We start from the raw sequence: 26,689 nt of genomic DNA, 5'->3' as shown, positions 1-26,689 counted from the left end.
TGATCAATCCTACAAGCTTTATTCAGCCATAGCATATCTTGCAGGCAAGACACCATTGTAGATCAAAGGGTTTGCTAAAAACCTAGAATACTGTTTGCATTTTTCCTTTACTAGCATGCTCAGTGCTTCTCATTGCTTTCCTGTAACAAAATTCTATATCATTGGGGTGAGCGCTCTATGTGGACACCAGCTCAACTTCTCTATGCTCAGTAAGTTTTGTAGGTGTTGTGTTTTCACCAATATGGCCTTGCTGTCAGTTTGTGGATGGTAATCAATAGTCTTTGCAAAAGAGTGGGTTGTTTGGAGGTTCCCTTGGGACCCCTTTGGTCAACAATTAAATGAGATATGATCAGAGGCTGGTACTGGAACTTTCATTTGGTGAAAAGAGATGTCTATTTGTGTCTTTGCCTTCCCCCATTATTTGGTTATTTCATTTAGACAGCCTTCTTGTACAGATACACATTTCAGGAATTTTCTACTGTATTAAGTTTCGGTAGTACTTCTCAAATAGTCCTTAATTTGGGCCATCTCTCCTCATATTCCTTCCCTTGTCTTACAGCCCCACATCCTCCTCCTGCTCCAGTCCTCCCTTCTCATACATCTATAACTATATTTCCCTTTAACTTTATTTATTTAGTTGTTTGCTTTACATCCCAATGGTTGTCCTCATCTTCCTCATCCTTCTCTCCTCCTCCTCTCCTCCACCATCTCTCCCTTCCCTCCTCCCTCTTCCATGCTTCTCAGGAAATGAGGGGTCTCCCCACTAACCCACCCCAACATTTCAAGTCACATTAAGACTGAGCACATTCCTCTTTCATGGGAAGGCATCCCTCCCAAGGGGAAGTGATTGAAAAGCATGCAATAGCATTCATGTCAAAACAGCCCCTGCTTCTTTTACCTGCTTCTTTTACTAGGGAACCCATAAGAAGACCAAGTTGCTCATCTAGTGTATGTGTGTAGGAGGCCTAGATTCAGTCAGTGCATGGTTCTTGGTTGGTATTTCAGTATCCTCAGGCCTTCCCTGGGCTGAGGTTTGTTGTTTCTGTTTGTCTTCTTGTGAAGCTCTTGTCCCCTATGGGTCCTTCTATCCTTCCCCTGACTCTTCCACAATGCTCCCTGTGCTCTGCCCAGTCATTGGCTGTGAGTCTCAGCATAACTATCTTTTCTATTTCTCTTTCCTAAGAAGATTAATATGTTCCCCCTATATATAACATCTATGGTTCTATTAATGTAGCTTAGTTATCACTGAAGCATATAAGTGCATAAAAGTGAATACATACCATATTTGTCTTTCTGATGGTGGGCACTTAGAATTTTCTTTTTTAGTTACATCTATTTACCTGCAAACATCATTTTATATGGTTGAGTCATATTCCATTGTGCATATGTAGCACATTTTCTTTATCCATTCATCTGTTGAGATTCCTATAGGTTGTTTCCAATTCCTGATTAGTGTGAGTAGAACAGCAACGAAATGGCTGAGCAACTATCTCTGTGGCACAAGGAAGTGTCCTTTGGATATATGCCCAAGAGTGGTATAGCTAGATACCAGTCTATTCCAGTCTTCCTGAGGAACTGTCATATGGATGGATAGCCATAGTGGCTGTATAAGTTTGCACTCCCACCAGCAATGGAATAGACACATATTAGTTTAATTTTTTTTTCATGCCTAATTCCTTGAGCTTTTTCAGAAATGTATATAATAGGTTGAAAAAAGTAGTTGAAGCTACCACTCTTTAGTGGGGTGGGTATTTAAGAAACATATCTCACTTGTTTTAGTGTAAATTTATTTATTAAAAAAGATGAGACTAAATGACAATATCTTTTTGTTTTTTAATGCAGCAAGAATAAACATTTTAAGTCCCTGTTCCAGAAGTGTTCCACTGAATGTGGCACTAATTGCTTCACTTCCAGAAAGAGGGCTTAAATGCCCTCCGCTTCCACTGGTGTATCAGAGAGCAAATTTAACTACTCCTCATCTCTAAGACTTAGCCTTTATTCCAATGCCAGCTCCTGTAAAGCTCAGGCTGTAGCAAGTAGCTTTCCCAGCAAGTCATTCACACAGTTCTGTCCCTTTGAGTTTATGGAAGACATCAGAAAAGTCGGTAGAACATATCCGGGCTGGTGCAGAGTATCTAATCATTCTCCTTGGCTAATTGTAGACTCTTGGTCATTATTTATGGATGTTAATTATTAGATTAGTGAGAGAAAAAGAATTTTTAGTAAATCTCTTTCCATACTTCTTTGGAAGTTCTCCGAACTCCCAAGCATTCCATCTGTGCTTCAGAATTTCTTTTATGTACCACACCATATGTCATCTTTTAAGTATTCACATGTCTATCTTTATTTCTTTTAAATTAAAAGCCCCAGAAAATGGTATATATGATGATCAGGAGAAGAACACAGGGACATAGTAATGGCTATTGGCTCTACCTGTAAGTACGTCATGACCTTGGGCAAATAACAATTGCTCTCTGAAATCTGTTTTCTTTTTTTCCATCTTCCATTGTTAAATATGAAAGTTATGCTTAGTAACTAGCAAATGTTTTCTATTCAGCCTGTGTTTAACTGGATTTTAGAATACAATTAATGAGCAATATGAACAAATATATATGCATTCATCTATGGCAGACATGATAGAGATGGTCTTGAACAATTGTATACAATAGTTCATGGATCCAAACTTAAGTCTTCTGGATGAGTCTCCAAAAAACAGTGAATAGATACAGCTTGTAGTTTCTCTGACATAAGTGACTTGTCCTGGAAACTTGAAACTTGTGTTATGATATTCACTAAACTAGAAGCGCAGCTACACACCAACGGGGCCTTCATGGGCTTCCTGAAGATGTTGTATCTTCCTACTCCGTTGAAGTGTTCAGAATCTGGAGGCCACCTTGGTTTACTTAAAGGACACTGCCCCCCCGTCTCTGTAACACCTATTTATTCTTGTCAGATGTGATATTTTACACCATTTTAGTCAATTAACATTATTAGGGTAATTTTACAAGCTGGTACTCCTTGAGGGTAAGTAGCAAATGGTGCAATTTGAAGAAAATTGAGTAAATAAAATAAGGAAGAGACAAATGAAACAATATTCCGGAAATGAAATGAGAAAGAGCTAGACTATTATCAAAGATATCAATATTAACATCACAGTAATAGAAACAATACATGCACTACTTGGAAAAACCAGACACAACACAGTTCAGAACCAGACTTAAAAGCAGACAGATGTGGATGAGGCTAAAGATGCTTCCTTCAACTTTAAGGACACTAAGTGATCCTTAGAACAACTTAGCTCCCTTGACATCCCAGAGGAGGTGACTGATCTCTTTATTTTTCACTAAACTTTCCCTTTAAAGAAGCATTGCATTGTGTTTTATTCTTAAGAACATCTTACTAAGATGTTTTATTTATGTTCATCAATTCTGTTCCATTGAAAATAAGCAGGTGTACTAATTTGTTCAACCTATTTGTACAACCTCAAGGGTCTGTAACATTTTCCATGATTTCTGCTCCCAGGAAGGAGTCAGTAGAATATTAACATCTGTATTTTAGGATATAAAATAGGGGAGAAAGATTGGAGTCATAAATGTATACAGAGGTAAGCAAATTTTACCTTTACAGTATAGTGGGCAGGCTGTATCAGAGGTTTCGTGAAATCTCGTATGAAGTACACTTAGCTTTCAAGCCTGAATAAGTTGCTTAGATTTTGTGAGCATCAGGCTCTTGGCTTAATACATGGAATTAATAAAAGAACCAGGTTCAGAAAGAAGATAAGATGGTTAGTAATAATAAATACAGAAAATATTTAACATAATGTTTGATGTATAATAAATTCATAAAAGTAACTAATGTTGAAGTCATTTAAAGTCAATGGAAGATGAATTTGGTTATTAAAGAATATTGTACAAAGGCAGGTGTAATACCTAGCTGTAATCCCAGCATTTAGGTAGTAGAAAAAGGAAGATTATGGTAAATTTGAGACCAGCCTGGTTGACACAGTAAGTACTAGCCTAGCCAGGGATATATAGTGAGATCCTGTCTCCAGAAAAAAAAAAAAAAATTAAGAACAAAAGAGTGTTGTAGTAACGCTGGAGGAAACAGTTATTTGCTATTTTTATTGGGGCCTGGGTACTATTAGCACTTGATGTTCATAAATGGTGGTAGCCAGCATCAAACAAGAACTTCATTTTTTTGGAGAGCACAATTCTCTGTGCTTCCTTTGCATTTCCTTGTAGTCTTGGGAGTGACCTCTGACTTAAATGTTATCATTGCACAATCAACCATTTCACTGATAATGAAACCATGACTGGCTATATTTGAATAAGTTGCCATATTATAACAGATGTATCCAGATAACAAATGATAAGCTGGGCCATAAATCCTTATCATGCATTGTGTACTACAGATAGTCAGCTGGGATTCCCTGACCCTAAGGGAGAACATGTGAGACCCCAGCTGCTGAGTCAAGTCCTACACTGTGCATGATGTCTGTGTACCTCAGTATGGAGCTGAAGGGCCATATCTCCTGACAGGAGGCAACTTTCTCTAATCAACTGGCCCAGAGAAGCTGGTTTTCAGAAGGACGCTGCCTCAGGCGGGGAAGCTCCAGAGCCTAAACTGTCTCTTCTTCCCATGGCGAACAGCTATTCTGCCTATGGAGCCAGGTTTGGCTGACTTTCTACAGTCAGTGTTCTGTTCTCCATACGGGTGTGCCCAGGAAAAGCCTAATCATCTGAGAACCTTGGCCATGAGAATGGATGCCACTGTGTCACTCGATCAAAGAACACAGAGCTGTTAATGTACCAGAGCACCCTTGTTGAGGAAATGAGTCACACCACAGAGCCTGGCTGATGTGGCATCATTTGGAAACTGCAACAAAACTCAAGGGCTGCTCTCAAGTGGAGGAGATCTTGGCGCGTGGCCAGGAAAAGGTGCGGAGTGTGCCAGACTCATAATAAAAGAAAGACTTCATAGTCAGGCCTCTTGCTATAACTGTCTCCGCTTTCTCTTTTTAAAGCTATTTTTTCCTATTGTAAATAATCCCATTAAATGAAGATCATTGTCTTTCTTTTCACACAAGAGGCCCATTCAGCCTTTAGTGGTAATGAAAAGGAAAAACACACACAATCAAAAGGATGAGGGGTGTGGTGTGTTCCACCAAGAGGGAAGCACAGGAGGGGAGTAGCTGAATGGAGGAAGGAAGGGTGCAGTGTGTCAAATCTGCCCAGCCATTGCAGAAAACCTCATGTGAAATATCTCCACAGATAATCGTGTAAGGTAGAAGTAACATTTTAAAAGACAAATGTATAGAGTTGACCTTGAAGTGTCTGATACAGTCATGAGAGAGATAACTCGCTTACATACTGAGTTAGTAACTTCTTACTGACAAAATACCAGACCGAAGAAACTTCAGGTAGACAAGGGTTTACTTTAGCTCATAATCTGACCCTGAAGTCCATGATAGAAGAGAAAGCAGGGAATCAGGAAGCCTCATGATGACAGTAGTGTGAAACAAGAGTTCCTCATCGCCTCACAGGTAAATAGAACCGGAAGTAGAGAGCAGACAGAAAGCAGGAACAGGATACACAGCGCTTGAGGCTCAGCCAGAAAGGTTTCACCACCTCACGTTCCCCAGCCTTTCAGAACAGTGCCACCACTGAGGAAGAAGTGTTCAAACACAGGAGCCTATGGGGGACTTTTCACACTCAAAAAAACAGATGCTGACTGACAATAGCAAAAGAGCTGAGCTGCTGATCAAAAGAGTATACTTTCTGCAGCCCTTGGTATCAATAATGGAGTCCAAATAGCTGTAATTGCTATTTTTCCTGTTGCTGTGGTGCAGTTCCCTCACCAAAGCAACTTAAGGAAAGGTGCCACCCACTCGTAGGATGGATCTTCCTATATCAATTAACCTAATCAATTTCATTCCCTATAGATGTGTCAGAGGCTTGTTCTTTATGTTATTCTAGATCCCACCTATGAGATGCCATCTATCTCTGTAGCCTTAATTCTTTTTGGGTAACATTAGAATGCGTTTCTCTGCTATTATTTGTGGTACCATTGTATAAGATGGACAATAAGTTGCTTTTACATTTTCTTTTATTTTTGAGATTACAATGCAATTACATCATTTCTCCCTTAATCATCTTCATTTGGAAAGCTTCCCACATATCCCTCATTGCTCTCTTTCAAATGAGTGGCTTCATCTTTCGTTAATGGTTGTTGCATGAATGTACATATATGCTTATCTACAAAAGAACTTCCACACCTAATTCTCATGGAACACTGGGGAAAAGGGAGTGGGAAGATGGTGTGAACCAGAGGATCAGGGACATTTCTGTGAGATTGTGTCTCCTAGCAACGTCAAGCTTCATGCGTCAGGTCTCATCAACATGCTTCTCTGAACATGACATGAACAAGGACAATAACAACATACAACATGCCAAACAGGACAGGAAAAGACCAGGAGGCCCTAATCCTGCACCAAGAACTACAGGCAACTAAGAAATTCTGAGAGAAGGGCTAGTATTCCCCATACTGATTGATTATCTAGATAATATTTAGCAATAAGCTGATTTTAAAAATTAACTTTTAAGTCTTTTTGTAAAACCATAATGTCCAGTTAAAGGTGAAATAACAAAAATGCTTTTAATTTACTGTTTTTAAAACAACATCAAATTGAAAAACCACTAAAATTTCCTGTTTAGTTTTTTAAACACGGGTAATCCATTTTAAAGAAAGCTAAACATGATCAAGCAGACATCTATGTTCCCATTTCTTACCTGTACCTCGAAGAAGGAGAAAAGCCACAGATGGTTAGTATGAGAAGTAAATGATTCAATACTAGTGATGCACTTAGAAGAGTGTTTGCTGTTGTTATCAGAGAATTGGTGGCAAACAGAATAATGAATCAACACCTCACAGAGTGTTGCAGAAGTATAATCCCTGAGTGGAGGAGTTGAAAAACAGTTCTCACCCTGAAATGACTCCCTTCAATGGATCAAGTGTGCATGTTGAAGACTTTGTTCAGAGACTAAGGAGGATGCTAACTCTATCTTCTCTATCCTTCTGAATGCAGCTTAGATAGGGGACTACTAGCCACAAGATCTGTCAGCTATTCAGTTAGACAGTATAAAGATACACTGAATCATCTTGATCATCCTTAACCTTATGTTTTGGAAAATTTGATGACATTTGAACAGTTATGGAGAAAGATAAGTAGAATAAGAACTAGAGATAAAAAACGTCCTGAACTGTATACATGCCATTATTTTTTATTATCGCAGATCACTAAGAAAACTTAAAATATTTCTTCTTCCTCATACTTGTGAGACAATATAGTTTTTTTAAAAACTTTCATGCCTTGAAAATTATTCATTCGTGTATTATTAATATAATTTTCTGGTAGACAAATCTTTACTAGGCTACAAGTGAAATCAGTAGTAGCAAATTGAAATAGAGAAGCATGTTACTGATTAAGGTTGCTTTCTCTGAGATCTACATATATGTTGCCATGGCACAATCCTGGGCATAAACCACCTAGCAGACAGCACTAAAGGTTTGTACATTCATAGATTTCCAAACTGTCCTGACTGGACAAGAGGTACCAAATATTCCAGACACACGTATATTGTTAAACATTTGAAATGAAAGCTAAGAAATTCTCACATGTGGAAGGCTGTCAAATTGCTTTAAGTGTAGACAGAGACAGAATTATAAAAACTGAAAGAAACACATTTTCAATGAGGCAAGCATGTTGCTAATTCATAACCATAAATTACAGAGCAAAGACTTGGATAAATGTTCCCTATGTCAATGGTTCACAATGAATAGGGTCCATTCCATGACTGTCTTTGGAAATTTATTGGAACAAGTTTGGTTAATATATATATATATATATATATATATATATATATATATATATGTGTGTGTGTGTGTGTGTTTATATTATATATATTGCTATATATTATATATATTATCCTTATGCTATGTATCAAATGATAGAAAGGAAAGCGTAATGTCAGTATGTGTCTATACTCATGATGATGAAGTTCTGCAAAGGGCTTCCTGTGTTTTTCCTCAGTCTTAGTTCACTCTTGAAATGGACCATCCTATTTGAAACTTATAAAATATTTGAAACTTATAAAATATTTGAAACTCATAAAATTCCAGAATCTATTTCAAATGAGATTTAACAAATCCCAAAATACCTGAAAAGAAAGCATAGTATATGTCTGATGTAAATATAAGTTTTGTAGTACCAAAATCAAGGATTTTTATTGGAAGCTGAAACATTCTAATAAGTTTCTTTGTTCACCTGTCTTTTCCTGATTGTAATTCTGAGATGGAGACAGAGAGCCCAGAAATATTCTGTGACTTTTATATACATTTTCATATTTGCATATAATTCATTTTCCTATATCCAAGTAAGGCTAGCATCAGCAGTGCCCAAAGACAGAATTAGAGACACTAGCCATGTAAATTTACTGAAAAACACAGGAGGCAGAAGAGACACAGAGACTTCCATTGATACTAGGGCTGGTTCCCAGGAGTTCTGCCAGTTGATAGATACTTGTGAATCTTCCTCTTCCTTATCTTAATGTTTCAGTCACTACACAGAGATGTGCAAGGGACAAACTTCTACTTATAAGGCTTAATGCTCAGATCCACACAGGTCACCAACTGTTGGATCAAGATTCTTTCCCAAGCATTGGAATTGAGATTGGCAAACTTACCTCGTAGACTTCATTTGGCTATAGCTGGGAGTTGAGATTTCTCAGCAGCTCAGCAAGGCTTAAGAGATAGCCAATTCAAAGCTCTGTACAATTATAGTCAAGCTAGAACTTTCTTTTCCTTTTATTTTATTTATTTATTTATTTATTTTTTGCTCCAAGGGAGGCTTCAAGCCTTAAATAAGCTGAGAGAGTTTTACTCCCCAAAGGCATAATGAGGACTTGTAAGGTGTATCTTTGCCTTCCATTTACCATACCCTCAGGGGTTTCCCTATCTGAAGGCTAACATAGCATGGAATCTGGATTCTGGGGATAAAGAAAGAGCAGTAAGAGCTGCTGAAGACAAAACAATCTTTTGTCGTAATAGCCACGTCTTCAGAGCAGCTTAACCCCAGCCTGGCTGCAAGGCTATGAAATAAATAGCAAAGGTTTTGCTGAGTGTAGATATATTGGAATGTAGAAATAACTTTGTTTACATTTCCTGGATCTGGAGATCCATTCTTCCAGCACATCATCACCACTTTAGAGTCCTAACATTGGCCTGTATAACCCCAACAGTTTCACTAACCTGCATTGATAGAAACGCGTTTCAAGGATGACTTACACACTGGGCTAAGAAGAAAATTAAACCTGTGATAATGAATAAAGAAGGAAGGATGGAAGAGCAGGATGGAGGAAGGAAAGGTATATCATGTGTGATCTAATGAAAATATACACATCCATGAGATAAAAGAGGACGGAACTACAGTGACCATTTCTCCATTTACAGTTTTCTCTAGCGTGGGGAAAGTCTACTGAATGTTGATGTTATGGAATGTCTCATTCTTTCATAGTCATTTGGAAAAACTGAGAAGAATAAATAGATAAAAATAATATATAATCAATGTGCTGTCACACATCAGTATCTGTCTGGATTCTGTTTTCAGTTCCCCAGCATCTTCCTGGTTTAAACAGAAAGTGTTCCTGCAGAACACGTTTCCTCTGTTTTATTCCTGAAGATACATGATAAAACAGGGTCAGATGAAAGGGGAGGAGGTCCTCCCCAATCCGTGGACTTGGAAAGGGGCAGGGAGGAGCTGAGGGAAGGAGGGTGGGATTGGGAAGGAATAAGGGAGCAGGATACAGCTGGGATACAGAGTTAATAAAATGTAACTAATAATAATAATAATAAATGGAATGAAAAAAAGAAATTACATGTTAAAAGTTTTTTGTTTGTTTGTTTGTTTGTGTTTTTTTTTTGCAATTAAGAGAAAATAGAAATAGACATAGTCCATTACTTAACTCTGACATCAAATAACTCTTATATAGCTAGTACTCTCCAGAAACTCAATAATCACTTTTTGGCCAAATAAATACACAATGACAGATATTCCTCAAAAATACATATGGGGGTCTAACACCCCCCTACCAATATTCTGTGAAAGAAAACTATAATTCTGTGTTGATTTCCATTCAATACCAGAAGCTTCACTACATATGTGATCAGGTTTGTCCCCTTGAGGACCAGAACCTGGACATTTGCTGATGGTCACTGGTGCCAAAATGTTTCTATACAGCTTACTTATATCTAAGTCATATTTCTAATTGGGTATTTTTGTCTTTTCAGTATTATATCCAAGACAATGCCATTCATTCTAGATATTTCCATCTTTCTCTTCAGGTCTACTTCTCACAACTATCCATCCTGCCCTGCCTGCAGACAGTAGCCTGACCAATAGTAATGGATTCTATTGCTGTCCACTGACAACTATATTCAGCCAAAGAGGTAGAGGACAATAATGGGAATTTTACTGGCAAGAGACTGAAGATGGTCTGTAGATGATGGTGTCTGGCTATTTATTTCTCTGAGTCATCCCAATTGGACTGCTTCAGTGTACTGAAAGGCCACAACGTCTAACAGGCAGCCTTATGTGTGCACATCCCAGTGACTGCTTTCTTCCCCTGCCTATTCAGCTAATGGCCAGTCATGTCTTCCCTGCTCTCCTTGGCTCCATTGAGCTGTAATAGCCATACAGATTTCCTCTACCCTTTTCATCATTGAAAATAGCCTCCACTAAGACATCTATTATTATCCAGTTTCTGTGTATTATCTATTCTTGTCAGAATGGTATTAATATAGCATCCTTGCTTCTGATTTCTCGTTTTAGACAAGATTCTGTTTATGAAACATTGTAAAAAGCAATGAGTTTATTAGGAAGAATAATGGCTTCCCAAGCTGCCTATGCTCACAAACCTAAAATTGTTTCCTTGCATGACAAGAAGGACTTTGCAAGTGTAACATTACAACATTAAGATAAAGACATATTTGAGATTTTTCTACATCAGTCCAGTACAATCAGAGGAGTGGGTTAAGGGCAGAAAGTGGTTCCTGGCTTTGTTTGGAGAAGATATAATTTATTAAAGAGGGTTCATGGGTATGATGTCTAGTTGGAATTGTAAAAAGGAGGCAGGATGGTCAAAGAATGTGAATTGTTGCTGAAGTCAGGAAATCAGTTCTCTTTTACAGTTTCTGAAAGAGCATATTTATATTACCACAACTGATGGTTTTAGTAGGGTGACATTCATATTAAATTGTGACCAAAAAACAGTAGGACAATATTTGTGGTATGTGAACCTACTAATTATTTTGTTAATTATCATGGCAGAAATAAGAAACGTTTAGAATCAAGTTCAAAGAATTTTTCTTAACACTTAGGAATTGTTCTTAATACACAAGGATCTGAACATCATTGATTGCTGTGAGGAAAGGATCTATGATAAGATCAATTTATGACAGCAAAATTTGAGAACCAATGGAGTATCTTTTGTCAATATTTTCTCTACTACAAGAAGCACCGAGATTATGCCACTAATTATTGGAAAGGTAATATTTTTCTAATTTGAGAAAAATACCTCTAAAAGCAGAACATGGTTGCTAATGAGTTGTGAACACCATGCAGAGAGGTAGGCAGATGTTAGTGAAAACTCTACTCCTAATTAATAAGTGTGGTAAATACCTATTCAGGGATTTACTTTTGAATAGTTTTGATTTGGTTCATATTTCAAATAGTTAACATGTGGTTGAATACGGACATGGGAACAAAACAAGATTCAGTCTCTTTCTTCTTGATGGTCTTACTATAGCAGGGAAACCAGTATGCATACCTGCAAGAAGATGTAAAAGTACGGACGTAAGCAATGAAAGTGGAAGGAACTGTAGGCAGAACTGTGCTCCATTCTCATATTTGAGGATGGAGAAATTTGCAAAGCAGAGCTTGGCTTCATATCACCTTCTGAAAATAATCTACACAGAACACTCACCCTTGAAACTAATAGAAAGAATATTTTTAATTAAGATATAGGTGCATCATTTCTTCTTTTTCTCTCTTCTCTCCAAACTTTTCTCCTTCTCAAACTCATGACCTCTGTTCCTTTGTTATTGTTGCACACACACGCGCGCGCACACACACACACACAGAGAGAGAGAGAGAGAGAAAGAGAGAGAGAGAGAGGGGGAAAGAGTGAGAGACAGACAGACACATCATAAAATAGGAATAGAACTTGGTCAGTCAGACAGTTTAGTTTTACTTATATGTATGTAATTCCAAGGTTGACCAATTTACATGGGATAATCAATTAGAAGGTTCATCCTTGAGGAAGACTATTCCTTAGTTGCCTATATTTCTTTGTTTAGGAGTGGTCCTTGTAAAATTTTCCCTTCCATGTTAGTCTGTCTGTTGGTGTTGTATTTGTTCAAGTCTTATTTTGGTAGACATACTGTTGAGGTATCATGGGTAATGCTTTCCTGCCATTTCTAAGGCAGATAATGTCATAACAGATTTATTTCTTCTCTGAGTCTTAAGATCTTTCTGTGTCACCCTGCTCTATGATGTTCATAGAGCCTTATGATCAGAAATTGTGTTGTAGATGTATCAATTGGCTGGGCTCGCTACTATCAGTCGTTCTTTGTACTTTCTTTTTTTTTTCGTATGTTTATATATTTGTAATGAATTCCATTTGTTGCAAAAAGAAGTTTATTTGATGAAGGGTAAGAGCAAACTTTAACTATGGGTATAAGGATCAGTATTTAGAAGGCAGTTGAAATTATGGTGGTTAGTAAATTGTTGGCAGTAGCTTCTCTTCTAAGTTCCACAACTTTCACAAGCCTCAGGAAGTTGACTAGGTTTTCCCAGAAATGATTTCCTTCCTTTTAAGCTAACCTGAAATCTAATAAGGTTTTGGTTACCACTTTAAAATATATAGTCTTTAAAATTCAGTTAGTTACTAAAGTTTAAAGTGAGCCTTCTGGCCTTTTATAAATTTGTAATATGCTTCTGATAATTCTAAGATATGAGTGGCACTACTGCACTCTTAGGGCTATCTTGTGCTGGTGGTCATTGTTGTTATTCATAGGCTTGGCAGCTGGATAGGCTTATTGCTTGCTTCCCTCTCTTGGAAGGGGTGTACAAGCACCTTCTGGTACAATGAAAGCTACTCCTCCGGGAGGAGGATTTCAGGTCAGATCTGTCTCGGATCCTCTGAGTCTTGTATCTAAAATTCATGTGTCTTCATCACTAGGCACTTACCTTCAACCTCTGGGAGGCAAGGTAGGACAATAGCATTAGCTTATAATGTTTGAGGAGTTTCCTGAACTCTACAGGCCAACAGTTTGAAAGGAGGTTTCTCATGTCTGGTGTTTACTTTAGCTTTTTGAGAGTCTACTATACTAATTTCCATAGTGGCTACACAAAATCACATTATGACACACAACGAGTGTGGATTCTCCTTCTCCCCATGTCCTCAGCATTTGTAGTAGGCTTTTTGCTCTTGTTGGTGATGGTCTTAACCATTCTGATTGGGGTGAGATAAAATCTCAAGTTATTTTGATTGATATTTCCCTACCTGCTAAAGACAAGTAATGATGAGGTATTTTTTAAGTCATTTTATTTATGTCTCTTCAAATTTGTAGCTTGCATTTTAAATAGGCCATTTTCTTTCTTTCTTTCTTTCTTTCTTTCTTTCTTTCTTTCTTCTTTCTTTCTTTCTTTCCATTTGTGCTTTGTCTTTTTACTTTTTTCATATTCTGTATATTAGATCCTCTGACAGATATGTAACTGGCAAAGAGTCTCTCCCAATTCTGTGGTCTTCTTCTTCAGCCACCTAACTGTTTCTTTAGCTTCGCAGAAATATTTTAATTTTATGAGGTCTCACTTGTCAATTGTTGGCCCAAGTTTCTGGGAAAATGGGGTCATTTTTAGAAAGTCTTTTTCTATACTAGTATCTTATAGGGTGTTGCTTATATTTTCTTCTAGCAGTTCAGTGTTTTGGGGTTTATAGTAAGATGAATAGTCTTTAAAATTCAGTTAGTTACTAAAGTTTAAAGTGGGCCTTCTGGCCTTTTATAAATTTGTAATATGCTTCTGATAATTCTAAACTATACTAGATTTTCTTCCTTTCTTTTTTATTTTATTCATTTTTCTAACTTTGTACTCTCTCTTTTCCTTTCCTGTTTAATATAATTATTGTGGCCTTAGCTAGCGCAATAAGACCACTGATGAAGATAAAGGAGTTACAGCTAAGAAAGAAAGAAGTCAATGCATCCCTTTTTGCAGAAAATATGATTCTGTGCATAAAAGACCCTGAAGAAATTGCCAGAAAACTCCTATACTGATAAACAATTTCATCAAAGTAGCAATACATAAATGCAGCACAGATAAACTGGTAGTCTTCCCATGTACACACAACAATATTGAAGAAGAAATTAAGGAATAATACCATTCACAACATCCTCAAAAAAAGTTTGAGATAAATCCAACCAAGGGAATGAAAGAGTTGTCCAATGAAAACTTTAAGACATTAGCAAAAGGAATTAAAGAAGACACCATAAAGGGAAAAGACCTCCCATACTCACTGATTGGTAGGATTATTAATGTGAAAAGGGCCAGCCTACCAAAAGCAATATCCAGATTCAATGCAACTCCTAACAGAAATTCCTCTTCAATTCTTTCCAGAAATTGAAATATATATATATAATCTTAAATTTCATATTAGGCTTTTATTCACTTCTAGGTTTCTGTTTTGATTTTCTGAGTATGCAAGCATGGTCCAGTATAATTTTTTTCATAGCACTGGACAGATTCTAATTGATGAATGGAAGAGTATTATGAATCTACCTGATGAGTATGAGTAAGTGGCAAACATAAGCCACAACTGTGTTTCTAGAAATTCACTTCATACTGTCTACCCATTCTAAATGCAAACTATACTTAATACTTATTTATTTGATTTTGGAAAACAGCACTCTAGCCGGTTTATGAGGTCTTGCAATAAGGATGGCAAGTTAATGATGGTATTTGGGAAGAATTTCAACTCGCCTGGTATACTAGTATTCATACTACCACTAATGTGCAATTATCTTTTGCTAAGAATGTGTATAATTATTAGAATCACACATAACACTCACATTTCTCTCCTGGTCTTAAACTTGGTATTAAATGTGTGTGTTTTAAAGACCAGAAAACAGGCAGGGCAAACTTCATCTAGTGAAACTAGAATCAAAAAAGGAAATGAGTGAAGAAGAAATAGGAAGGTAGGAAGGTAAGATGGATAGTGTAGGCAAGTCATAACAATCACACACTTAATTTATTCCACTAATGGAAAAGAAGAGAAAGTTTAATGAACTTTAAACCTTCTCTATATCACACATAGAAAGGAATATCCGCTCTTTGTGTTTGGAGCAACACACATTCTTTTCCTTGAGTTTCATACTTTATTAATTATTCTGGTCAATGTTATTATAAACTGCTGTTGATTATCCAACCCTGATGGGCATGTGAGTGATGCCAGAATGTCAGTTTTACATTAAATGAATGTTGTTTGTGAAAACTAAATACAGAAATAAAGTATGTGTTCAATTAGGCTTTAATCTTTCTTGAATTCATTTTTTTTTTTAAGAAAAATAGGGTGGAGCATTTGATATCTGTAGAGTTAAAAATATTTTCGTGAAATGATTCTTATTTCTGAACTATAATTAATAAACATTTTTTGGGTTAGTAATTACTGTTATTGGCTTGATTTTTCTTTTAACTCTTTTACCCCACTTGCTTGAACGTTCTAGTTTAGATACTTAGAAAGTAATGACACTATACCTGTATTTTGCCAAATTAAGAAGGAAAATAAAATTGACAACATAATAGACAGCTTAAAAAAATAACGAACAATAACAGCAAATAGCACAGAACTGAGGAATGATCAGGAAGCAGCAGAGAGAGGGACCACAGAGGGGAGAATGGAAGAGCTTGGATGAGAAGAGAGATGTACTAATAAGGGAAAATCAAACCCAAACCACCAAAGTCAGACAGGAACTGAGGAAAGTGAATGCCAGGCATTTGAATGATGGCCAGGCCTACTAACTCAAAGTCCCAAGTGTGCAGAGAGATCTCCAGTCTCCCAGAGACTGACAGCCATGAGGTGTGTGATGGCGCCAAGCCAACACCTGGTTGGTTCTATGACTATGGTAAGAGAAAGTATCAGAAAGCGAAGACTGCCACTGAAGAATATTGTCCTTTACAAGTTTCCAAAACACATTTTGTTCCCATTTTGTAAGCCTAAAAGGTAGTGAGTTGCACCCCACATCCCCTCTTTGGTCTTTTAAAACTCAGACGTGAAAATGACTCCCATTTGGTCTCTCTGTGGTGTTGCCTAGGTATATACTGGACTGGCTCAGGATATTTAGAAGGCCAATACTGTCACTCCCTCAGAATCACTTCCCTTCTTCCTTGAAAAGAGAAGAGAGAAGAAAAGAGAAGAGAGAATGAGATTTAAAATGAGATGTACAGCCAAGGCTACACAGAGAAACTGTGTCTCGAAAGACCAATAAATAAATGAATGAATCAATCAATCAATCAATAGATGAATAAGATGTACCCTTCAGACTCTAAGGGACTGACTGAAGCCAGTTTTAGAAAAAAGAAAGAAAATAACTCCATCTCTGTGAGTTAAGGAAAATAAGAAAGAAAAGACATAAAAGAAAAGGATGATGAAAACAAAGTACAAAGAGGAAAAAAACGTAGGTTTGAGCAGGTCAAATGTTGAAACAGTGTTTAAAAAAAATTTTTGATTTTTTTTTTTTTTTTTTCAGTTCTGTACCTCCCATGGCCCTGGAATGCTTGCTGACACAGACCCGGCTAGGTTTCAGTTTCTGGGGAAGTGCCCTTGAGTTCTAATGATAACTATAATGATATTTTGTGGGCTCCCCACTGCTTAAACAAAGACCGAATTTATAATGTGCCTTAGAGCATCAAAAATGGATGTTAGAAAACATTAATATTACTATTTTTATCACTATTTAGTGAGCGGCGCTGGAAGATACTAATATCACCATGATCATTATTATGGTGTGATAACGAAGGCACGGAACTCCATGTGGCAAAGAGATTTTTGAGGGGGAATAAATGGATGAGCCTATTTTTCCAATTTCTTTAAACCAGGCTTAACTGGAAAAATAATCGCAGTGGCTAACAGAGTCACGGGTTGGGGTAATTAAGTGGGTAAATGAGGCTAGTGTCATTTGAATTTATGCATTTTCCTTCATCCCTTTGTTTGCTCTGCCTTTCTCTGTCACTGGGTCTCCACTGCAATGTTGTTTATTCATGGAGGGCATGCCACAGTTTTTAATACTGGAGGGAAAATCTGAAACCCTTCATCCGCCTGGCCAATGTGTAGACTGGAGAGAACACAGGGGGATCAAAGTGATATGAAGACAACAGGGGTTTCATTAAAATGTTCCGTTCTCTGCCTGAGGACAGAGCAGTGAGAAAGGGTGAAAAAAATCATCTAGCCCAAACAAGTTTAACTTAAAAAAAAAAGCAGCGAACCACCTGTGGTCTCCCTGGAAACAGGCAAGCACACCCTCCAGCCACCTTTTAATGAAACCCCAGAGCCCCTTTATTAATTTATTAAAGAATCTATTTTCTGAAGATTCATAAACCTCATATAACTCATATTCCAACACATCTCTGCTATGCTAATGGCATGCACTTCTATGAATAATTAATTATTTAATTAGTAATAATTAGAGGTTGTTGTACAGGTCAAACCATTGGACTGACAGCATGCTATTGTCAAAATGTCATTCGAATTAATGGAATAGCATTTAAGCGGTGATTCATCACTTAGGGTGGTTACTACCTATGAGTTCTCTCCCATACCCTTAACTATCTTTCACAGCATATATCATTTTAAGATTTGTGTAACATGTAATGTGGACCATTTAATACTGAGCATGCTGCAGACGCTGGAGCCTTCAGCATCATGTGAGACATACAGGGGAGGGTGAGTCATCTCGCTGAATTCATGAGGTTCAGACATTACAGCAACAGTACGTGGCCTTTTGACATTTGCCTCTAATTTCTAAGCCTCTTTTAATGCCATTAGACCTAAGAGTTCATAAAGAGAACAAATACTGTGATCTGAGGATGATGACATACACTTGTGATCCCAGCACTTGGGAATCTTAGGCAGGAAGACCAAAAGTTTGAGGCTAGCTTGCCCTAACTACCCAGACTATTTCTAAATCAAACCAAACCAAACCAAAACAAAACAAAACAAAACAAAACAAAACAAAACAAAAGAAATAAAATAAAAAGGAATTCTAAGATGTTGGGTACCTCCAGTGAAACAGTCCTTAAGGATGGTTATTCTAAAGCAATGGAATATCATTTTGTTAGAAGTTTATTTAAAAAAGAAAATGTTTCTAGAATGTAAGGTGATTGAGGATGGAGGCTGCGTCAAGGTACATACAATCAGTGCATCACAACCATGTCATGTTGCATAATGAAGGCAGACGTGCAGATGGAAAGTCTCCGATGCGTGGCTGGTGAGAGGACTCGTTAAGAGCATGAGCAGCTCTTACGGAGGACCTGAGCTCACTTGCCAGCACTTAAGTTGTATGGTCCCCAGGAACCTGCAATTCCAGCACCAGAGGATGTCACTCCCTCTCCTGGCATCTTTGAACATGGTCCTCATGCATCTGTCAAACACAGACATATATACATATATATATATATATATATATATATATATATATGTATATATGTCTGTACATATATATATTTAAAATAAAAATAAAATATTTCCTTTAAATCTTCTCACCTACTAATTATGTGATCCTATAAAAGTATTTTTAGCCTTTCTGGGATTCACTTTCCACTTGTGAATATTATTGATCATAGGATTTTTTTATGTTTTTTACATCTAAAATACAAATGAGTCTGAACTTGTCTTTTAAATACTTGTCTTTTAATACAACATTTTATGAACATTAGTTCACTCTCTGGCCAGCTCTTTCCTTTGTGCTTGCCTCTATTTCACATCCCTCTTACCTATGCTGCCATTATATTTGAAACTCCGTGATGTTCACCTTTGACCCTGATATGTGTCCACACTCAAAACCATGGAAATCTTATGAAATTCTTACAAAAATGTGAGTAAATAATTACAAGGAATCAGGGCCCTGAATGTAGGATATTCTGAATATTATTTTTTTAATCTTACATGGTCATTATATGATTCCTTATTATAGGCAACGAAACAAAACCAAGAAAGATGCAGCATTTTAGACAGACACACTGGGTGGCACTTTTAGCAAAGAACACTTCTCAGGATGGTTAAAACGCATTAGCAATTTATGAATTTTAGAAACCATAATTTCCTGTCATATATTATCCAGCAAAGTTATGATGCAAATAGAGACACTATGAGTAGCCTTTTAGGGTTATATTTGGCCCAATCACGAGTGACACCAGTTGCACCCTGCTGGTTAACATTAGGTGTATTTTCATCTCAATATTTTGTCTCTTCTTTCTAATCCCAAGAAGATCCCATCTTCCATGGAATTTTTTACCTAGGAGCACATGGATTCAGGTGACCGCCTTTGCGAGGCCTATTGCCAAGGGTCCAGTCTTAGACTTTAAACCTCCCTGGTCTTCATCACAAGGAGCAACCTAGACTATAACTGCCAAACTAACAAGCTGTTTCCCTCTTTTCCCAGAAAGTCTGTAGAAGACAATAAATTACTTGAACAGAAACTAGAAGAGCCAGTTCTTGCTCTTGATGTACCTGGGTAATATTTAAAAACTGAAACTCCATTGTAGTATGGTTTAATTATAAAGTACAATATGATATAAAATTATCATAACTGTAATGTGAATAAAATGCCAAAGTAGCTCAAATAAGGATTTGAGCGATAATGAAAATGACATCTTCCTCATAGAGTAGAGGCTCCTGGTGGTACTATGGGTGATGTTTAAAAGTCCCGCAGAGCTCTAATATATCCTGATTAGAAACTGTAGTGTGATCCAGCATTAAAGAGGAGAACAAACACTTGAGTTATGGCTATAAAGATATCATTTCAAATTGAGACTCGTAAGTGCTAGTGAGCATTTAAAACTATACGTGTGTGGGGTAGCTTGGAAGATGGCTCAGTTGTAGAAGAGAGCTTGCTGGACAAGCACAAAAACCTGAATTTGAATCTCCATCACCCACATAAAAAACAAAACAAAACAAAACAAAACCCACAGCATTGGGGACAAATATAGAGCTTGGTGGCCCTATCAGCCCAACCAAAATGGCAAGCCTCTGGTTAAGACCCTATCTTAAAGCAGGAAGGAGAAGAACAATAGAGAAAGATACCTGACCTTCTCTGGACTTCATTTGTGTGTCCATGGGTGCCTCATGTAAAAACTGATGTGCATATATCACACACGCACACACACACAGACAGACACACATGAAAGGTAACAAAGAGGAAAGGATCAATATCAGATTCATAGATTGAAAGGGCCTATAGAAAGTGGAGATGGAATCACAGGGAAGGTAAGTCTGAGGACAGCGGTACCAGACTCCAGGTGTTGGCAAGTGGATGTTCCAGGGTGAACAGGTCAAATCCCAAGAAACTGAGTTCCAGAAGTTATCAGAAGCTAACACCCACAGAGTGTAGTTAAAGAGCAAGAAGGGCTTCATGGTGGTGAACAGGCTGTTCTTCTTCTTGCTTCCTGTTAGGTATTACTGAGTCTCTTGAGTCTATTGAGTCACCTTATTTAAGCATCCTCTGATGACCATCCTCTTTGTCCACTGCTTCTGAGTTTTCTGTGGGCCTCCGAGTCTGGAGCTTCTTGATCATCTGGTACATTAAAAAAATTCTCCATGCTACATTTTAAAAATTAGTTTATCAGGTTTGTTGTTGTTATGTGTATTCATGTTTTGCTTGCATGCTTGCCTAAAAGCCATTTGCATGCATTGTACTTTCAGTGGTCAAAAGAGGGCATCACATGTCTTGGAATTTGAGTTACAAAAGTTTTGAACAGGTGCTAGGAATCCAACTGTGTACTCTGCAAGAGTAACCAGTGCTCGTAACTGCTGAGCTATGTTTTCAGCCCCCACCCGACCCCATGCTACATTTTGAATGATTAACATAGATATTTATTCTGCTACTTGATGCTCTCGTTGTTTAATTCAGATCTTTAGCACATCAGAATACATTTTATGAATTTCAGTCAAGATTTTATATTTTATTTTGTCAGGAGATGTTGATAATACTCGGGATGTGTTTCAAAAAATGGATGCAGAACTATTGTTCTTACTTCTAGGGTTCTGCTTGGATGTTTATTCAAACCTGAGAAGCAGGTTCCTTTTCATTGTGGCTTTCCATGATAATTTGAACCATTTAAATTTGGTTTCAGATCTTCCTACTGGCTTTGTGTCTCAGAATCCGGAAATTATTTATTTATTTTTGTCATCATTGTTTTAAATTGTATTTGTTTTTAAAATCTTTGTAAGTCTCCTCTCTCTCTCTTTACGTTTTTATTATTATTATTATTAATTACACTTTATTCATTTTGTATCCCCCCATAAACCCCTCCCTCCTCCCCTCCCAATCCCACCCTCCCTCCCCTTTCTGCATGCATGCCACTTCCCAAGTCCACTGATAGGGGAGGTCTTCCTCTCCTTCTTTCTGATCTTAGACTATCAGTTCTCATCAGAAGTGGCTGCATTGTCATCTTCTGTGGCCTGGTAAGGCTGCTCCCCCCTCAGGGGGGGTGATCAATGAGCAGACCAATCAGATTATGTCAGAGGCAGTCCCTCTTCCCATTACTATGTAACCCACTTGGACACTGAACTGCCATGGGCTACATCTGTGTAGGGGTTCTAGATTATCTCCATGAATAGTCCTTGGTTGGAGTATGAGGCTCTGGGAAGTTCCCTGTGTTCAAATTTTCTTGTTCTGTTGCTCTCCTTGTGGAGTTCCTGTCCTCTCCAGCTCTTGCTATTTCCCACTTCTTACATAAAATTCCATTCAGTCTGCCTGCCAGTTGGTCATCAGGCTCAGCATCTGCTTTGATAGTCTGCAGGGCAGAGGTTTTCAGAGGCCCTCTGTGGCAGGTTCCTAGGTTGTTTCTTGTTTTCTTCTGGCTTTCAGAAGCCCTCTGTAGCAAGTTCCTAGGTTGTTTCCTGTTTTCTTCTTCTGACGTCCATCCTCTTTGCCTTTTAGGATGGGGATTGAGCATTTTAGTTAGGGTCCTCTCTTTTGCTTAGTTTGTTTAGATGTATCGATTTTAGTGGGTTTATCCCATGTTCTATGTTTATATGAGTGAGTATATACTGTGTGTGACTTTTTGCTTCTGGGACAACTCACTCAGGATGATCCTCTCCAGGTCCCACCTTTGAGAAAATCAACAAGATCGACAAACCCTTAGCCAAGCTAACTAAAAGGCAGAGAGACACCACCCAAATCAACAAAATCAGAAATGAAAAGGGGGACATAACTACAGACACTGAGGAAATCCAAACAATCATTAGGACTTACTTCAAAAGTCTATATGCCACAAAATTTGAAAATCTAAATGAAATGGACAATGTTCTTGATCGATTTGACTTACCAAAGCTGAATCAGGACCAGGTAAATTGAATACTCCTATATCCCCCAAAGAAATAGAAGTGGTCATCAAAAGTCTCTCTTTACATTTTTATATGTATGTGTGTGTGTAGTACACTCAGAAGCCAGAAGAGGTCGTTAGATTCTTGCGAACTGAAGCTACAGGTAGATGTGAGCCACCATGTGGGTGCTAGGAATCATGGACAGTCTTCTTCATGAGCAGCCAGTGCTCTTTACTGCTGGCCCTCTCTCCGTTCCTGGTCCAACGTTCCTTTATGTGGCTTATAATTTTATCATGGGCTCACCATAGCAGGTTGGTTTTTGATCTTGGAAATGTGGCAATTGTTGGTGTAAAGCTACAAAGGGCTTTTGCTTTAGCTTCCTGCTACACTCTAGGAATTTCACTGGTTTGCAATCAGTTTTACATTGACTTGTAGCCTTGGGTAAAGTCTAGTCTTATGTATCTATTGAAAATTAAATTCTACCCTTGCCACTTGCCTGGTTTTTCAATTTTCAAGGAAGTTTTTATTCTTCCACCCATAGCCCAGGGCAGAACAAAGTCATCCAGGACCCTTCTCTGCATTGTGAGAAGAATCTTTCTAATCTATCATATACAGATTTGTCTTTATGCAAATTCAGATCCCTGATCTTGTTTGCAAGTTCAAGTCCAGTTCCCCAGGCCCTGCAGCCTATATTTATTCTAACACTCATCCATCTACTCATGGATTGTTTCAGTTCATGAGATCTGTACTTTGCATTAGATTTCCTTTCCGTGATTGCCTCCATTTTCCTGTTGTCCCTCTTTTTTTTTCATCTTCCCTCCCTTTTTACTTTCTTTCAATTCTCATCCTTTCTCACCTTTTCTCCCTCTCTCTTTCTCTTTCTCCCCCATCTCTGTATCTATCACTCTTTCCATTTTATGTTCTTTCCTTCTAAACTCAGATATATACTTAAAGGTTTAACAAAATCTAGCATACCATGCAAAATAAGAGGCAACATATTCTCAATGTTTTCTCTTATTAACCTCAGTTGCTTGGACCCTTACCTGTACAGACAGCCTTGGTGAGCTGAGCTTGTTCCGTCCTATATAACTTCTTTAGGTGTGGCCACACTGAAATGATGCCAAGTTTATTCATTGTTGTGTTCTACAATTAACAAAGGGGAAACAGCTCAATACAATTGGAGGCTTGTATAAGAAAGGCACCTAGCTGTCCCTCAAAGACAGATGCTAGTCAAAGAATCAGGACCCTAATATCAAGATAAAGTGGCCACTAAAATTTTGAGTGCTATAAATCATTTCATATCCTACACATCATCTTTCCTCTTTTCCCTGATACCAACATCTTTATTATCTTGAACTGGCAAATTCAGACCTTAATTTTTCTCTGAACATCATACATCTTCCAAGTACACAGTCATTATCCATTTGTGTGTTTGCTACTGTTTCAACTACCCCAAAGTCAGAATCGTAAAACAGCAAGATTTTTTGTGAGTGTGTGTGCTTCTTTACAACCTTCAGGGACTGTGACAGGTATCAATTTCCAAGAGTGAAAACTCCATCATTAGCTGTCCTTAACCTCAGGGGCACAGATACTCATTCTATCATACACCTGAGAGAAGGAGAAATAGTTGGTATACAAAATTCACACTTTCCACTGAACTACATCCCTGAAATCCTGTTTGATGCTCTAGTGATCCCTGCAGGGAAGCCTTTATGTGAGAAAATATCTATCAGGAACGTCATGACAGAGAGTGGAACTGTACCCTGATTCATTCTGAACAGTGGGCGTCCAGAAGAGTTCTGCACATATAGTATATGCATTTTGGTAAGCACAGTTTTGGGATTATTTGAATCAAAGACATTGGAAAGCCAGAGTGACTTATGATATAGAGTAGTGAAATTTCTCTATCAAATATGTAAAATATAATTTTACAGATTACCATCTATCTTAACTGGGTATTCTGGTGAGGAAATATCATTGTCCATGTTTTATGAATTTCTTACTAAGACAAAGAAAATAGTCAAAGGTTGGCTTAATTTCCTTGTTTTTTTCAGTGCAGTGGGCCTAATCAGACCTGCTTTGCAGCATTTTTTTTTTCAATGTAGAGGATAGCGTAACAGAAACGCCAAGCATGCTCTGACCACTCAGCAAATACTCATTCTTTTTCCACATCAGAGATATGGATGTTCAATGAGAGATGAATAAAATCCAGTGTATTTTCACTTACTGTAAAGCATGAGTTTAATTTCATTAATAAAGCAACAAATCCTAAAGAATATTAACTCATTCTGAATTGAGTTTCAAGAATGATGTGTGACGTGCCAAGCTGTTGTAAGCTTCTTACAAACACTAAGTAATGAAAGATACAATTACTATTTGAGATAAGGGTCATGACAGTTGTCGGTTCTGTAGGCATTGGAAATGGGATTCAGATGATATGGGCTGAAAGTCACAAATAGGTAGGTTTACTCAGAGCTGCACTCCAGAATCTGTTATTTCTGCTTGTTGAAAGCATGAAGTGGTATGTAGGATTTGTTCCAAAGGCAGTACAAGACTTCCTGCTTTTTACTCTCTGTCCTAAGAGAAAAGACAACTCCACACAGTCTTTTCTTCTTGCCTGGGAAACTGGTGAGCAGAGGTGTTGTTTTAGTGACTGTAAGTTTTTTTTTTTCTTTCTTTGTAACATCTGAGAATCTTCAGTTCTTACCTACAGATGGCCTGGGAGCTTACAGAATTTTCAAGTACCTAATTGTTTAAGACAGTCTGTTATACCTTGCATCCAATTGGATGTCACAATCACAGTTTTAGCTCTAGCAGAATGCATGTTGGAAAGAGTACCCTACAATTCTGCTTTACCTTACTGTATACATGTGGTCCCGTCCTGCCTTTAAACAACTTAAAATTTTCAGAGACAACCTGCGACCACTTCATTTTAGTCATGGTTATCTAATATTAATTACTGGTTATCTAGATGGAAGTAATGTAGCAGCTGATTCTCTGATTTCTGTCAAAGGCAAGGTTCTCTCTGTTTCTTGGTATACTCGACTTTGTTACTGATATCATTCATAAAATTTTTATACATTGGAAAGTAAAAAAGAATTTCTAAACAATGTCTCAGAACTCCATTAAAAAATGGATAAATTTTTGATGAGTTAAATCATTCGGGTAGAAAGACCTTCCAGTGCAAAAACCTATACACAGAGAGAGATAAATATGTAGTCTGTAATATCCTCTTATTTTCACAAGAAGTTGTGACCATTCCAAAAGAAAATCTACAGTGAAAGAAATGTACTTGAAGAAAGCCAGGAGACGTTTATCACTGTCTAAAAAGAAAACAAAATAAATCTAATACTATCATTAATAAAATGTTTTAAAAAAAACCTCACCCTTTACTGCTGTATAACCAACTCATATTAATTAAATCAAAAATCCCTGCTTTTTTTTTCTACCCTGTGGTTGAAGGGTTAATGCAATTAGGGCTACTGGGATAGCTGCAGAGTGATTCTTGCATGAATAAAAATCCATGGTGGGACTGAGCTGTACCACCTCCCTCCCCATTCTGAGGTACTTCAGGCTCAACTGGATATAAAAATTAGACAATGTTCTTTCTGCTTCACACATCACCCAGCAGAACACAGCTGGCTCTTTGGCTCCAGGGCAAACACATTTGAATAGACAAAATTACTGGCTATGTTAAGGTAGCTTGCCTGCATTGCCCTTCAACCTGGATTTTTTTCTCATCCATCCATCCACTCAGTCAGTCATCTGACAAGTGAGGCCTTTGAAATTTTCCCACTGTCCCACACACCTTTTACTTTAAAAGGGAACTTTGCTTTAATCAAATTTTGAATTTTAATTGGTCAATGCAATCATGACCTTCATCATCTCTACATAACACTGTGAATTTCCAGGTAGCAGGGTGTGGGGAGTTGTAATTCTTGCAAAGGTTTAAAATCCAGGCTGCAATAATCTATACCTAACGCAATTTCTGCTCTTCTAACATTTAAGAGCGGGCAACCCTTGCAGGGACTCCTGCT

Source organism: Meriones unguiculatus, chromosome 16 (genome assembly GCF_030254825.1).
Source record: "Meriones unguiculatus strain TT.TT164.6M chromosome 16, Bangor_MerUng_6.1, whole genome shotgun sequence".
In the NCBI taxonomy this organism is placed as follows: domain Eukaryota; kingdom Metazoa; phylum Chordata; class Mammalia; order Rodentia; family Muridae; genus Meriones; species Meriones unguiculatus.
The sequence above is the reverse complement of the archived record's forward strand: the minus strand, read 5'-3'. Positions refer to the sequence as shown.